The sequence below is a fragment of the Castor canadensis genome, chromosome 15, assembly GCF_047511655.1.
Source record: "Castor canadensis chromosome 15, mCasCan1.hap1v2, whole genome shotgun sequence".
Taxonomy (NCBI): domain Eukaryota; kingdom Metazoa; phylum Chordata; class Mammalia; order Rodentia; family Castoridae; genus Castor; species Castor canadensis.
In genome coordinates, this window is record NC_133400.1 from 17,648,791 (window position 1) to 17,656,478 (window position 7,688).

General features: G+C 43.7%; 1 long non-coding RNA gene across 1 annotated transcript; it reads right to left on the reverse strand.

Annotated features, from left to right (window-relative positions):
* Positions 1–941: 941 nt before the first annotated feature.
* On the reverse strand, positions 942–6,982 carry LOC141417187 (uncharacterized). The gene is made up of 3 exons (XR_012441774.1): positions 6,692–6,982; positions 2,470–2,545; positions 942–1,250 (listed from the first exon to the last, which is right to left on the reverse strand). It is a non-coding gene; the product is annotated as an uncharacterized lncRNA (long non-coding RNA).
* Positions 6,983–7,688: the final 706 nt, after the last annotated feature.

Below are 7,688 nucleotides of genomic sequence, written 5' to 3' on the forward strand. Positions count from 1 at the left end.
CATCCTTCCTTTCTCTTTTTTGCTAATTGTACAAAACAATGGGTTTCACTGTGATATTACATGTACACTATGCACTTTGATGGTATTCACCCATCACCCTGTCTTGTTCCCCTCCCACCTCCTGATGCCACCCCCTCTTTTTTTTTTTATTTTTGTTAAGATCAAGATTCCACATGAGAGAAAACAAAAGGTATTTGTCTTTTAGAGTCTGGCTTATTTCACTTAACATGATAAGTTCCATTCATTTGCCTGAAAATGACATTATTTTGTTCATCTTTATGACTAAATAATATTCCATTGTATATGTCTCCCACATCTTATTTATCCATGGACTGGCACCAAGGCTGATTTCATGAATTGACTATTGTGAATAGTTTGCACTTTCTTTAAAAAATTAAACATATATCTATCATATGACCCAGGCTCTCCACTCCTAGGTATTCCCCAAGAGCAATAAAAGCTTATATTCACATGGACACATCACACGGACATTCATACCAACCATATTCAGAACATCCCCAAACTGGAAACAACCCAAATATCCATCAACAGGTGAAAAGATAAGTAAACTTTTGTATAATCCATGCAATGGACTAGTACTTAGCAATGAGAAGGAATTAACTATGAATATGCACCCCAACATGGATGGATCTCAAAATAATTATGCTGAATGAACGAAGAGCAAACAAAAATAGTACATACTGAATGATCCCATTTATTTAAAATTCAGAAAATGCCAACTCATCTATAGTGACAGAGAGTAGCAGATGGGTGGTTGCCTGGAGACAGTGTAGATGGGAGGGAGAGATCACAAAGGGACAGGAAGAAACTTCTGTTCATTGTCTCGGTAGTGTTGATTTCACAGGTGTACTTGTGTGAAAATCCATCAGATTGTACAATACACACACACATATTGCGTAATACACACACACACACACATATATATACAGTAGTATATGTATTATATATATATTTTTACATATATATAGAAGTTATGCTTTAATAAAGCTGTTTTTAACAGCATGGTCTTCAAGGCCTTTCAGCCTCTCTGGCTTCTCTAGTTCTCTTTCCTGGCAATCCAAACTTTTTAGTTGTGGTTCCCTGAATATACTGCAGTGTTTGGTCTGGTCTTCTGCCTTATCCTCCCAGAGAGCTCATAATCTTCCATCAAAGCTGTGCCGTAGCAGAGCAGGTCTTTCTATGGCGAGATGGAGAGTTGTCCCTGCAGACAATATGGACTCCCACTCAGCCTAGCAAAGTCAGGGAACAGCACAAGAGCCAAGTATGGGAGGATGAATACCCAGAAATGATGCTTCACAAGCTTCTATGTTGGTGACTAGAGATACATGCATATACAAGGGACCCAAAGTCCCCCACCATAGCTGCTCATTGAGGGGAGGGGCAACCAGAGCCAGAGGCACTGCAGGGTCAGGGAACAATGTCCAACCATGGTTCAACTACTTCCTGATACCACAGGTAGATGATCCTTTATGGTACATTTCTTTCAAAACTATGTGTTGTCCACATGCACATGTCCCCCTCCCCCTGCCTGTCACTCACCTTGTTCACTCAAACCAGCCATGAGCTGGCCATTCTTGGATCCCATCCTAGCTGGTTAAGTTTCCCACCAAAGGCTTCTTCAAGGTCAGTCTCTCCTGGAAAGTATTCTATCGTATCTTTCTTGCGGATAGGCCTTCTAATGTCATGTTGCTTTAAAATTTCTCAAGGTGCCATCTTAAACTCACTGGAAACTCACTCCTAATTCCATGGACTTTGGCTTAAAAAAGCCACCAAGACTCAGCATGTCAGCATCTTGCAAAGATGCTCTGTGGCCCAGTCCTTTTCTTTCATTGCACAGGTATGTTCAAGGGACCTGTTTCATAGGGCCCTATCCTACAAATAAAGGCCCTACCAGACATTCACTTGTGGCCACACCTGCAGAACCAGGCCCACCAAAGGGCCATCCAGGACATGGAGAGTGGGCAGGAGGGTCTTAGGCCTGTTGTCAGGGAGCCCACAACCCAGTAGGGGCACTAAGAGTCAAATATAATTCAGAGTGCACTTGTGAACTGATCAAAGAATGTTCCAGACAGGTATAATGGAGAAAGGCAGGAATAGCAGCAGCTATTCCTTCTCATTCGCATCTGACTCTCCAGCAGAATTTGATGAGCTGGTCTTTCTGTTGGGACAGTCCAGGGTCAGGGGAGGCTCAGTGGGGAGGGACTGTCCGAACCATCTGGAGTTATAAACAGAGATCTGCCTGACAGATAAAGGGAGAAAGGGCAGTCCAGGCCAAAACTGAGCAAGTCTCAGCAAACATCTTATGATGTGAGATAAGTGTTTCCAATGATGTCCAAGCTTTGCTATGGGCACTCAAAGAACTCCAGAGAAATTCCAGATTTTAGAACATGATGGATGCGGTGATGTTTGTCTCTTTGTACCAGGATGTGTGCCGAATCTGACACTTACCTAATTCTCCTTCCTTTGCCTCTTCAGGAAATTTCTTTGAGACAGCTCATGCTAAAAAGTCCGGGGTAATGTTTTCCTGAGAAGACACCAATTCCCCACTGGATAATTAGGAGGCAGCAGAATCCTCTGAGAATGGGTGCATTCTCAAAAGGCTGTCACTGCCTCAGCCCTGGGGCTGGGGCTTCTTAATTGATACATTTGATCCACGTTTGAATCTCATTTTCCATTTTGTCAGGACATGCAGTTTTTTTTTTTCCTAACCTGGATGAGCTTGTTTAAAAAGTTGTCTGGCCGGATGTGGTGGTGCACACTTGTGATTTTAGCACTTGGGAGGCGGACACAGAAGGAGCACAAGTTCAAGACTTGTGCAAGTTCAAGGCCAGCCTGAGCTACAGGGGAAAGCTTATCTGTTTTACGCATGTACCAGACAAAACAACAAAAGTACTTCATCCTAGGACGTATTTGAGAATGATTTAGCGTCATAGGACTTTTCGATCTTCCAGCCCTGGGCTGCTCCATGCCAATGGAATGGTTTCCAACCTCCACCCCACCTGACTCTGAACGTGGAAGGAACTCTCGGGCTGGGACCCTGCCATGCACATGTGGAATGGATGGGCAGGTCTCACCTTCCAGGTAACAGGTATAAGGGCCAGGGGAACAGAAGTGACTAAGGCGAGGCTCAGAAGTAACTGAGGTGAGGATCAGAAGACACCAAATAGGGACAGGAGACAGTTGTGCCATCTGACTTTGAGTTGGGGAACTCTCATTGGGTAGAGAATGACATCCATAGAAAGTAGTGGCTATGAGCTTAGAAACTTATTACCACCCCCATGGTGGCCAGACAGAGGACTGTAACAGAGGAGGATGGGGGAGGGCTCAGAACCGACTCCGGAAAGTCTTCCCTGCTTCAGGGAACTCTCCCTATTCTGTCTTTTTCACAGTTCCGAAGGCCACCATGACCTAGGAAGCCAGTTCTCCTGGGAGGGGACACCCATCACTGACTTCTAGATCCAATGCAGAGGGTCTTTTACAAAGGCTCAGTTCACAGGCCAGGCCACCCCAAACCATCTGTAGTAAAACCATCCTCATGGACCCAAGGACAGCCCTTCCTGGGATACATGGGTCCAGATGCCCTTTCATGCTCCCAGCACTGGAGCTGGTGGTAACTTGCCTCCCTTATCGTTGGCACCTGGCCCTGCTTGGTTGGGCTAGTGACACCCATCTCTGGGGTCCAATTTTTATCTGGTGGCTCAGTGGTTGAAGGAGGATGAAGAACTCTGGACATGGGCCCCATATCCCATCTGCTGCTTTGTCCTGGACCTTGGGCCTCAGATTGAATAACTGGATGCCTGTTTTCTCCCAAGGTTCCAGCCCCACCAGGTAGTAAGAAAAAAAGAGAATGAATGTGTCAAGTATTGTGCTTGGAGCTTTACCTTCATTTTCTCATTTAATCCTCTCAACCACCCTATTAGGTAGTTGAGGCTGAGGTCCATAGAGGGGAAGTGACTTATTCAAGGTCACACGACATAAGATATGCTAATTTCTATTTTAGGGCGTATAGTTGTTGAAGACAACTAAAATTGCTTGATGAACCATGAAAAACACCTTCTTAAAAGTAACTAAGAGGGCTGGAAGAGTGACTTAAGTGGTAAAGCACCTGCCCAGAAAGCATGAGGCCCTGAGTTCAAACCCCAGTACCACCAAAAAAAAAAGACCTTCCCAGATTCAGCTGGCACCCTAAAATTCCTCCCCACCATGGGAATGCAAAAGTTGGGGGGAAAGAAAACATCCCCAAGAAGTTGTAACCACAAACTAGACTTCACAAACTAGATTCACATTATCTGTGGGCTTGAGAAACTTCTAGTCATGAATTTAAAGTACTCCTGAGCTGGGCTCTAGTGCCTCACACCTGTAATCCTAGCTACTCAGAGGCAGAGGTCAGGAGGATCACAATTCAAAGCCAGACTGGGGAAATAGTTTGAGTGACCCTATCTCAAAAATGCTCAACATACACATATACAAAGAAAAGGCTGACAGAGTGGCTCAAGTGGTAGAGTGACTGCCTAGCAAGTATGAGGCTCTAAGTTCAAACCCCAGTACCCACCCTTCCACACACAAAAAAAGTATTCCTGGACTTTGTCCACAGGCTTTGACAGAAGGACCCATAAATCCTCTCTGGGGGAAGACTTCTTCATCCTACTCTTAAGCAAATAATCACCAATAAGTTTTTAGGTGTAATGAGCACTATATAAGTCAACAATAACTAAGAACAGAAGGAAACAATGAGTGTGAGCCAGCAGAGACAAAGGACAGCAAATTTGAACCTGTAACAACCTCAGGTCATGGCTTTATGAAACACTGATCACACAAACATCCATACTTACTAATGAAATAAAAGACAAGCTTAAAAATATCTGCAGAGAATAAAACTATAAGTTTTTAAAACTACACATTTGAAAAAGAAGTAAAAAACTTCCAAAAAGGAAAAATACCAGGAATGAAATTTTTTCTGGGGAGAGGGAGGGGGTGGAGTGGGTGGTAAGGGAGGGGGTGGGGGCAGGGGGGAGAAATGAACCAAGCCTTGTATGCACATATGAATAATAAAAGAAAAAGAAAAAAAAAGAAATTTTTTCTGCAGTAGAAGAAACAATTCGTGAGCTGGCAAATAGATTAAAAACAAAAAACTATGGAAAACTGCACAAAGAGATCAAAAGATAGAAAACATGGAAGAAAAGCTAACAGACATGGAAAAGAGTAGCCTGTGATTAATTGAATTTCTAGAAGGAGAGGAAAGAGGCAATACTTGAAGAGGAAGTGACTGAAATTTTTCCACAACTGATGAGTGATACCATAAATAGGTGTTAAAAATCCCAAGAAACTCCAAGCAGGATTTTTTTTAAAAGAAGAAAATAAATAAATACACACTAAAACATACTTGATAAATTGTAGCATGTGAGAGACAGACAGAGACAAAGAGAACCAGAGGCAAAAAGTACACCTTAGACTAACAACTGATTTGACATTAGGAGGGAGATGACCTGACAGCCCTTAATTTTTTATTCAGCAAAAAATCTTCTATGAATGAACTCCAAACACGTTTTCAGACAACACAAAATGGAGAGAATGTGAAGCCAGGGAAATCTCACTGACGGACACTCGTTTTTTTCCCAGGGAAATTATATTGTTTTAATCTGAAGAATATTCTGAAGGATGTAAAAGAGGTAGAAGGCAATTGATCCCAGATAGAAAATCTCAGATGCCTAAAGACAGGTAGGCCCAAGAAAGTGGTAAAAATGTGGTTAAGACTAAGCTAAGATGCCAGATGCTGGTGGCTCACACCTGTAATCCTAGTTACTTGGGAGGCTGAGATCAGGAGGTCAGTGGTTTGAGGCCAGCCCAGACAAATAGTTGGAGAGACCCCATCTCCAAGATAACAAGAGAAAAATAGACTGGAGGCATGCTCAAGCAGTAGAGCACCTGCTTTTCAGACTCTGAGTTCAAACCCCAATACTAAAAAAAAAAAAATCAGATAGTGCATAATAATTATTCTAAGGGCTTGTGGGTTACAAAACAAGATAGAATTAAAGTACATAACATGACTATAAAAGTCAGGAGAAGATAAATAGCATTAAAATGTTCGCTCTTATCAAAGAGGAGGATAGAGAGATTGACTTGATTTTAGACCTTGATAAATATACATGTAGTGATTTCTGGGGCAACCACTAAAAGGAAAAAGAAAAAGAAGCATAGTGTAAAAATTCCAATTAGTAAAGGAGAAAAGAGCCCCACAATAATAATAATAATACCAATTAATCCAAAAAGCAAAAGAGAAAAATAGAAAGCACAGACCAGGACAAGGATCCATCACGTGTGGTGGACCTGGGCTTTGTTTCCTGCTCCATGTGACTGTGGAGAGTCCCCGCTCTCTCCCGCCACAGCCCCCACCACTACTTGTCTACTGCATTTGTCTGAGCACTACCAGTCTTCACAACCCACCCCCTCTTCTGACCCCCTCCCCCCAAAGCTGGCCCTCTTGAGCATATAGCAGAGGCTTATCCTTATCCTGAGGGAAGTTGAGATCCATGTGTGACCTTCTTAGATATCTTCACTTCTGCCACAGTCACCTGGGCCTGGCACCCATGCCTCAAGGCTTGACACATAACAGCTCTTTCCTCTTTACCCCAGTTCTGCCAGTGCCAGGTATAGAATTGTAAGCTCTCACCTGGGTGTCTGCAATAGCCTCCCATCTTCCAGATACTTCTAGACTCTGCTAATCCATCCTGCAATGCTGTGGAGGCCCTGCTGCTCTCTGGCTCAGGACCTAAGCCATCACTGTGGAAAACCTGCAGAGTCTGAACAAGTGGCATTGACGATAAGCATCTGTTCAGAGCTTCCTGAATGCAGGCACATACTGTAGACATCCATCTACACTTACTCCTCCCAGCTCCTTTGTGAGTTAGCTTTAACATCATTCCAGTTTCACTGTGAGGAAATGAGGCTTTGAGAAATGAACTAATTTGCCCAAGGTTCCCCAGCTATGAAGCAGCAAAGCCAGGTCTACGTGTCTGACTCAAAGGTCATGCTTTGGAACATTAAGCTGGCATTCAAGGGTTTTGATAAACCAGTTCCAAGCTAATGTCACAACTTCCAATGCCCTGAGTTCACCTGTGCACAGATAATGCTGGCTGTTCCCTATTGCCTGAGCACACACTGTGTGATCCTAACTCCCAGTCTGGACACTGGTGGCTCACGTCTGTAATCCTAGCTATTTGGGAGGTTGAGATTGGGAAGATTGAATTTCAGGGCCAGCCCAGTCAAATAGTTCACAAGACCCCATCTCCAAAATAACCAGAGAGAAATGAACTGGTGTGGCTCAAGTGGTACAGCACCTACTTTGCAAGCACAAAGCCCTGAGTTCAAATCCAGTCTCTTCCCACCTACCCCCCCCCCTGCAAGACAATCCTAACTCCCTACCTTTGCTCACACACATCTCTCTTCCAGACATTCCTTTCTCTAATCCCTGCCCTTCTGGGAGCCTCATCCTAAACGTCTCCTCCCCAGGAGAGACCCCCTTCCTATAGGGATTGTCAGAAACTTGTGTCATGCTTGATTACATTAATGTGTCACCTAGGAAGCAAGTTTACTGAGAGTGGAGAACATGTTTACTTCATCCTTCATCCTTGCAGAAGTGCCCTGTGTAGTGGATGGCATGCATGTTT